Source organism: Belonocnema kinseyi, chromosome 4 (assembly GCF_010883055.1).
Source record: "Belonocnema kinseyi isolate 2016_QV_RU_SX_M_011 chromosome 4, B_treatae_v1, whole genome shotgun sequence".
NCBI lineage: Eukaryota > Metazoa > Arthropoda > Insecta > Hymenoptera > Cynipidae > Belonocnema > Belonocnema kinseyi.
This window is the reverse complement of record NC_046660.1, coordinates 116,625,329-116,634,936: the sequence shown is the minus strand read 5'-3', so window position 1 is coordinate 116,634,936 and position 9,608 is coordinate 116,625,329. Positions and strand designations below refer to the sequence as shown.

The 9,608-nt window shown below is 32.3% G+C and overlaps 1 protein-coding gene across 3 annotated transcripts in view; it reads right to left on the bottom strand.

Moving 5' to 3' along the window:
* The window catches only part of LOC117170723 (caskin-2), a 275,083-nt gene that overhangs the window by 97,177 nt on the left and 168,298 nt on the right, over window positions 1–9,608 (bottom strand). The window lies entirely within an intron of this gene.

The window sequence follows — 9,608 nt, the reverse complement described above, 5'->3', positions numbered from 1 at the left end:
TATTTTTTTATGTATGTGATTAATTTATTCAGACACAATAAAAACGTCAAATGACTTCAACTCTAACCCTGAGAATTCAAGTGACTCTGACCCTGACATCTCTAATGACGACATTTTTTCGCTTTCCGATTCTGAATCCAAAGTAAGTTGATGTTTTGGAAATTTTTCATTAATTATCCATGTTTTTTACATTTAAATATTTGCGTCATGTTTACTCATTGCAGGATGAATATGAACATAGTCCTCAGTTTATTTCTGAATTGAAAGCAAAGTTTCATGGTCCAAATAAAAGCCAGCAAGAAAAAATTCAAATATTGACAGTTTTGGGAACAAAATGGTCTGTGCGTAAGACAGCTAAATTAATGAATACTTCGCGTTACTTCATACGCAAAGCTCGAGAGTTTACACTGAGAGAGGGGATTTTTTCAACACCTCCCAACAGAGCTGGTTAGCAGTAGTTCGAATTTTGAGGTCATTTATCATTAATTAATTTTAATAGTTGTTAGCTGCATAAACTAATATGAAAGTTGGCTTGAGTAAATTTTGCTCGCTCAGGCCAGAGCATTGTAATTTGTCTGGTTCAGGCGGAACACATATTGTTTGCGTGTGTCCCATTCATGAAAATATGAAGCTAATGGCATCAGGTAAACAGCGTAGAAAAAGTTATTTGATAAAATTCAATATTATTTAACGCAATTATTGAGTTAAGTTAAATGATCGTAAAACAAATCAGTAAACTCCAATTTTTAAATTTGTTTATTAAGTTTTTCATTATTTTCGCCTGGTTTCTTCCATTTTAAAAACATCAAAAATTCTAAGACACAATTAAATATTTAGTTTTACTTCACAGTAATATTGCAAAGATAGTAAAATAATAATTCCTTCTTTCACAGGAAGTCACATCGTGAATTTGATGAAAATAGAAAAGCATCCTGTAAGCAACTATCAAGATATTTTGTTGCTTTTACTTTGCCCAAATCCGACAGAGAAATGTTTTTTTGGACAATGTCAAGAAAGCCCCACATTCCAAACTTTGCCCAATATTTTGTCGACAGTTTTTGATAAAAGTAAGGTTCCGCAGATAAGTTACAAACAGTGGTTTTCACAACCTAGAACAACTAAACAATTTTTAATAGTTTCAACCAAACATTATCATTCATTCAAAACTTTTGCGAATTCGGTAAAGCATTCCTTATTCATTCTTTTATCGCGAATGAACAGCCAACTTGTTACAAAAATGTAAAAAAAAATTTGCAAGATGAGCAATGTCTTGTAATTTGTGATTTTGCAGAAAATTATGCGTTTGTTATCCAAAATGCTGTCCCTGGTGTTCATTGGAAGAACGACCAGGCAACAATTTTCCCAAAAGTTTTTTATTTAAAAATGATGGTTCAATCCAGCACAAGACTTTGGTTTTTATTTCGGACTGTAAAAAACACGACTCAGTCGCAGTTTACGTATTTTTACAAGAATTTAACAAGTTTCTTTCGAGCTTCTATCCAAATCTGAGTGAATGCATTTATTTTTCGGACGGAGCGCCCCAGCAATTCAAAACCGCGAAACATTTTTCAACTATTTATCACCATGAGCAAGATTTCGGTCGTTCTGCAAAGTGGCATTTTCAAGCCACTGCACGTGGAAAAGGCCCTTGTGACGGAGCAGGTGGGGCTCCGAAAAGAAAATCACGAAGAGCAATTCTACAAATGAGTGCAGATAGTCAAATAAGTTCGGCATTGGAATTGTATGAATGGGCAAAGAATGACGGGTGTTTTTCTAATATATCAGTGATTTACAAAAATGAACGAGATTATGAAGCAGCTGCTGAATTTTTAAAAGTTCGATTTGAAAATTGCGTAACAGTAAAGGGGACACAAAAGTTACATTACATCGAACCCGTGCAAAATCACCAATTAAAAGTGAAAATTTACTCTTCTTGTCCTAGTTTTGAATATTTTAGCTTTTCAAAAAATGTATGAAAACGAGCTTTGAAACAAAAAGCAAAATAGATAAGGAAATTCGTATCTATCGATTTTACTGTACTGTATTGAAATGTTTTCCTTCACAATACTACAGCTTATACGAATTATTGTTCTTTTGATAATAATAAAAACATTGTTTATGCATATAACGAATTTGGTAAACATAATTTATTTAACAGAATTTGAAAAAAACTATAGCTGACTCTCATTCAATGTTGATTGACTGGAAGCCTTTGGGAAAATATCCACGATTACGTAAGTTAACCAACTCGACTTTACATACTCGCGGTAGACTCGGTAAGACGATGCAGCAGCTCGCGCTCAAAGTAACACGGCTCTACATTATTTGTTATATTTCAAAAACTTATTGACGGTCCACTCTGAAATTTTTGTGAGATACTCTCTGAAGTATATTGCAAAATTACATAGGAAAAAATTTCATTTCGGAGATACCTTTTTCTTGTAAATGCAATTTATTTAAACATTTTTGCATGTTTCCCGGATAAATAAATAATTAATATCTTTCGCATATTACACAGTCAAAGTATGAACAATTATGAACTTCATTATATAACATCCAGATTCTAATGAATAAATAATTGTTACTTTTGAGCATTTCAAAAAAGTGATCTTCATTAGATTCTGAAAGTTCAGATAATGATAACTTGTGAATTTCACATATCATATTGAAAAGAAGAAATACTTGTCTTCTATTTTTGTGTTAAAATCAAGAACAAAATAACTTTGAGTGAATTTAAATTTTAGTGGTAAATCTGAAATGGAATGACCCATATGTCAATTCTTTCGAAAGTTGTGGTGTTACAAACTAAAAATCTACGCGCACACAAATAATAATTCGCGAAACGCTGTTTTTCTGATACAGGAGGTCTCAAAACGTGGCGATTTGACCAAAAAGAAATGATACGAAAAAGCTTTTAGCAAAAAAAAAACGCCTCGAGAATATGATACTTCTCTTCCATTTTAAGATTAGGGTCGCACGTGGATGCGAAGCAGTGTATTGGTCCAGCAACAAATTAGTATAGTTGCCTCACCGATAACGCATGGGTCGAGACATTGCTCTCTAAATTTGAATCAGTGAAATTTAACTGATTTAAATAGCTAGAAATGGGACACTGACAATCAGTGAAACGTTACTTATTGATTCAGTGAAATAACCACTTTTGAGGGTTGACAGCACTGCACCATGTCAATTTAGCAATCATAATAAAATAATATTTTAGTACATTCAATTAAAGAATCATCTTAAAAACTTAAAACCCATAAATATGATCAAATATCAAAAAAGGTGAAAAGTTCTGATGCTTTTAAATGAAAAACAACCTCACATATTACTTCAATTTCAAGACTGGACTGTCATGTACAAACCCGTTAAGTAAGTACTTTCTATACGAGTTAGAGTATATTTATCCCGCAGTTAATTCAGCAGATTTACAGCCGGAAAATGAAAAAAATTATTTCATTAAGGAATTCTTCTTGCTACTTAAGTAAAAGGGTAACAACATAGCTTAACTTAAAAATTTAAAGGTTGTGCTTCACATGATTTACTCTGGTGTTACTGAAATGATTAGTGAATAAGTTCGAGTCACTGATTAATCAGTGAAATGTCTAACTACTATTTCAATCCGTAAATTTTTCGCTGATTCATATTTAGAGAGTATATACCCGTTTTTCGCGGAACTACAATTCTGTATAGTTCGAGCGGCAATATTGTTTTTTCCGCGTACCAATAAATTGAAATAAAAAAATAAGAATTCTGCATACAAAACTGAATTTTAGATTTCGGAAAATTTAATTACCAGTTAAACGGAGTTTATAGCCAGGCGGAAAAATTATCTACAGTTTATACACAGAGAAAAATTATATATAATATTTCACACTATGCATCATTTTTCAGACTAGGTAATATAACTAAATGTAAAGTTGTATTTAAATTGAACGTGTTCACTGTCAGAATAGAAAATAAATGTTCACTAAGAGGAGAACGACGACTATTTCTAAAATGTTCTATATGTAAGATCATTCTCGCTCCAGTATCCGATAATATTCTCGTTTTACGTCTCTAGGATTAAGTCGACCTCATACTGTCTACCCGGAGCGAAATTGTGGCAGGACATGCCAGACACATTGCATTGGATATCGTGCGATGTCCTTTCGCGACTATACTTTCGACTTTTACGCGTCACAACGTTAATTGAGGGACGATACACAGCTGATTTTTTATTTCACTGGGAATCCCATTTAAGGAGGACGTACACCTTGTTGGTTTCTAAAAATTAAATGTTGTTTTTTTGCTGTTTTCTAATCTAAAGGGTCTTAGAAATGACCCTCGAAATGGTTTTGGCAGAATTCTGTTTAATTCGAAAGTTATAGCTAGTCAAACATGCTGACGCATGGGGGTCCGCGTGCCCCTGAGTCGCTTCAGCGCTACTGGACTGCGAATGGTTTTCCAGCTCGATCGATATTTTTCGGGAATTTCATCGTAAATTTCTTCTTTGCAGACTTAAACGTATTTCCCAGGGTTCATATGTTATAATGTTCTAAAACGTTAAGCGTGTTTTCCCAAAAGCCGCACTTCTCAAACTGGTATGCGATAAATTTGTTGTTTAAATTCACAGGAAACGCTTGGTGAGGTATCGATTGTTCATTTTTGACAAATTTTGCTTTTCAAATTTTTGACAGCTTCAAATAAGACAGAAAGAAGGGTAAAAAAAGACTTTTTTTTAAAATGGTCCGCTATTTTGCGAAAAATCAAAATTTCGAAAAAGTGAACGGTCGGGACCTCGCTGACGTAACAACAATTAAAACTGATGTTGAATTTTTTATTTCGGATAACTAGCGGGGACCCAATCCCGCGCACCATTTGACTCTGCTCTTAAATCGAACACAACGTTCGCTCGCTCTGAACGTAAACATTCATCACCGTTTGAAAAATTTTCATTAGATTTGGACGCATGCTTACAGCTGATGCAATTAACGCGCTGAGGGTACTGTCCGCTTGTTTTCCCCGCATCTTCAAAATGCCCATACGGAGAGAAGTTTGGTAGAGCGCTCATTCAACACGTACAATTGTCGCGCGAATCACATAGTAAACAGCTCCACTTCTGTTTAGTAGAATTGCTTCACTTATTTGGGAAAACCATTACCCCGAACAGACTGAACCGTTTAACGAACTCAGGGTAAATTACGGGAGTAACTCAGACTCGGATAAGCGCGCCCTCGTGGATCTCCTCTTAACTAAAAGTTGAACGAACTTGATGAACCTACCGACTCCTGCTGCGAAAAGTTTCATAACCCTGAGTGTATTTGAAAAATACTTTATTTGTTAAAAAGTTAATTATTAACTGTTACAGAAATGGTATAAAATGAGAAATACATAATTGTGCAAAGTTTAAATTAGGAAAACTTGCTATTCGTTTTTTTTCACATTAACCCCGTTGCTCGTTGCTGGAGTGGCAAACAAAGACAACTGTTGCACATGCGTAATGATTCACTCGACTTTCGCGCGCCTCTCTCGGATCTCCTCTGAAGCTCTAACGCCCCGTCCCGCAATCCCTTATAAGTTTCTCAAAAATATGCCTGAGTGCCGTACCCATGATCTGGAGCAGACACCACAGCGAAAAGAAATGCGCAGAAAATCTCTCACCACTAGCGCGATGGTTTTACCTAGGTATCATGTAGTAAGGGACGCGCCAATCGGGCAGCTGACTGCGGATTGGTCGAGGGAGAAGGGAGAGACACTTCCGTTCCAAATCAAGATCCTATACAAAAATTTACTACAGGTTCGCGCTTCGGTATGCGAATAGTGCTTCTTGACATCTTGAAGTGGTTAGGGGCCCTGTAGTGAAAGATGCGTTAAACAGGCAGCTGAATGCGGATTGGTCGAGGTAAGTAAGAGCGATACTTTTGTTCCGAAAGCAGATACTGTACAGTTTTTGAAATTTGCTATAGATTCATGCTTCGGTCAAAGATATTCTAATATCTTTGCTTCGGTACCTTCGATATGCTTAGTGTTTGTGGTGTTCGTTGCCGTTTAAATATATCGCGCCTTCTACCGCTGGCTCTAACTTCCGTCCAACTCCCCCCTCCACATAGCCTTTGGCGCGTCCCTCACTACAGGGTCCCTAGTTTTACCTAGGGACCCTGTAGTAAGCGACGCGCCATGTGGCCATGTGGTGGGGGAAAATGAACGGAAGTTGGAGCTAGCGGTAGAAGGCGCGAGGCATTCAAACGCCAATAAATAATATACCCGAATCGTGTAGTCAATCGGATTGAAAAAATCAAAGTTATTAATAGTTTTGAAGTTAAAAAAATAGACAATAGTAATATTTATGAAAACAAAAAAAATTGAATTAAAAAGAAAAACGGTATTATGAACCCATACACCCGAAAAACACGTAAAAATGAAAATTTGAACAATTTAAAGTATGCAGCGTGAACCCACAAGATTATCAGAAGAGGTTATTAAATATAAGGGAATAGTTATAGAAATTCCTACTGTAAATAAATTAACAATCCGCTGTGTAACTCACGTAAGTAGGAAAAAATGTAAAAAGGAAAAAACTGTAGCTATGTGATGTGAAGTAAACAATATATGAATGTTAGCGCCAAAAGAAAATGCTCCTAAAGCTGTAATAATTATTTTGATATCGCAAGGTACTTAATTACATACATAATTAATATATTAACAGAAACGTTTTAAGTTTAGAAATTTTATAACAAGAATTGATTTAGAATGAATACTATCAAAATGGTATGATTGAATTTTCTTTTCAATAAATTAATTTTTCACGATAAAAGGAATTTTTAACAAAATAATAGAATCCTCGAAAAAAAGATGAAATTTCGATTAGGAAGTTTATTTTTCTATCAAGAATGACGAACTTTCAACAAAACTCTGAATTTCCCAATACTGTATGAAAACAGACGAATTTGTTTCCAAATAGTTCAATTTTTAACGAAAAGAGATCGATTTTAAAACAAAAGGATTAAATTTTTGCCAAAACAGAAAAATAAAAAAATTGAATTATTAAGTAAAAAAGGTCAATTTTCAATATAAAACATCAATTATCAACAAAAATAGTAGAATCGAACAAACAATATATGATTTTTAACTTAAAAATATCATTTTTTAACCAAAAGTAATATAAGTAAATTTTACCATTATAGAAATTAATTTAAAATATATATATATATATATAGAAATTTGAAGAAAATAGTTGAATTTCCAAACAAAAAGGTTCGTTTTAAAAACGAACGAAATGAAGCTTCAATTATGAACTTAATGTTCAACGAAAAAATGGGATGGTTCAGTTTTTAGTTAAAAGAATAATTTTCAATTTAAAGAAGTGTAATTAGAAAAAATCTGAGCGCTCTACCAAAACAGATTGTTATTAAGAATGTCAATAAATTTTTAACCAAAAATGGAAACTTAAATTTTCACTTCAATAAATTAATTTTGAAAAAATAATTGTGCAAAAAATTGTTGAATCCTCAATCAGCAAGATGAATTTTCAAACAAAAAGATTAATTTTCTACAAAAAAATACGAATTTCTAACAAAATCCATAAATTTTTAAACAATTAGTTAGTTTTCTAACTGAAAAAGATCACATTTTATTTTAAAAATTTAATTTTCTACTAAATATGTCATAGTTGAATTTTCTGTTTAAAAAAATCATTTTCACCAAAAAAAACAGTGTTATAAAAATTATTTCGAAGGACATCGAATCCATTCAACATTAGGCAGGTTCTACACTTCAGGTGGTTGAATCGATCAGGAAGGAAATTATGTTGTTTTTAGATAAAATTTTAAGAGAACTATTTTTTCTTTATAAAAAAAGTCTATGTTCAAAAGATTAATTTTTAACCAATGAGATTAATGTTTAACAAAAAAGACGAATTTTCAACTAATTACTTGCTTTTTAAACTATAAGGGAACAGTTTTTTTTTTTAATTTTTTGTTGAAAATGTTCAAAAATTTAGTTGAATTTTTTTTTCTGTCTTGAGTAAAATTGTTTCTTGGTTCAAAACTCATCTCTTTGTGTAGAAACTTGATTTTCGTAGTGAACATGAACACAATAAGAATATATCCCTTTTAGTTGAAAAGTCAACTATTTTTTTTTTGAAAACTTGCCTTTTTGGGTTAAAAACTCAACAATTTTGTATATATTTTTCTTTTTTCTTTATTGGTCCTAGAGCTTTGCGCTCGATAATATATGCATATATACATCTACAACTGTAATTTGGCAGTTGTGAATTATCTTTTGTTAAAGGTCCTTTATTGAGGACTCAACTATTTTGTTTAAAATTGGTCTTTTTTGTTTGCCTTCATCTACTTGGTTAAATGTTAAACTAGTTGAGTAAAAATGGATATTTTTTGGGTAGAATATTCATCCTTTTAGTTGAAAATTTAATTCTTTTGTTGAAAATTCTTTCTTTCTTTGGTTGAAAATTAATCTTTTGGTTGAAAATTAATCTTTTTGTTGAACATTTCTCTAATTATTTTAAAGTTGAACGAGCTTTTACTAGTTAATTTTTTTGGTTGAAGATTCATTATTTTAGTTTAAAACTTATCTCTGATTAAAAATTTAAAAATTTGCTTGAAATGCACTTTTTAGTTCAAATCAGCCGTTGTTGTTTTAAAATAATCATATTTTTTAGTTTTTGGTTGAAAATTTATATACTTATTTAAAAGTTTAACTATTTCGTTTAAATGTTATGTTTCTGGATGAAAAAGTAACTACTTGGTTGCAAATTCGTTAATTTTTTTAAACTGAAAATTAAAGTTTTTCATTTTCAGTGTAAACGGGTTTGTTAACAATTTGGCTTTTTAATTAACGATTTGCATTTACAACCGAATAGTTTGACTGTTAACCAAATAGTTTAATTTTCAACCTACAAATATAAATATTAAACTGAATGGCCGAATTTTCAAACAAAAAGATTAATCTTTAACTTTGAAGATTGTACGAATAAATAAGTATTTTAAATGTTTTAAACATAAGACACGATCCTTGTATAAACTTATTAAACATGATTGCACTATTCGCACACCGAAGCGCAAAGCTGTAGTAAATTTTGGTATAGTATCTTGATATGGAACGGAAGTGTTCTCTCTTCTCACTCGACCAATTCGCAGTTAGCTGTCCAGGTGGCGCGTCCCTTACTACAGGGTCCCTAGTTTTATCTAACTTCTCTCCGTGCAGGACTCAAGTTCTAGGAATGACTGAAACGTGACTTCTTTAAATGGGATTTTAGGTGTATCAAATAATTCTGCACCTATTGTGCATCTTTCTCAATCTTCATACTCGGGAAACAAATTTTTTATTATCTGTTAAAGAATAAGACCAACGTCGAAGAATCGCTATAATATATATGGACAGTGTTGGTCGCGGAGATTCATTGTTAGATAATGTAAAATAAGCAAAAATTAATTGCTTTAAATGACACTTTGCACCATATGAAATAAGTATGCAATTATAAAAAAGTTACGTAGATTTGAATTTCTAAAAACTTATACGATTCCAAATTGTTCTATTTTAAAGGATTTGACGGTGAAATACTCCATTTGGAATATTTTTATATTATTCAATTTTGATTTCTGAATGCC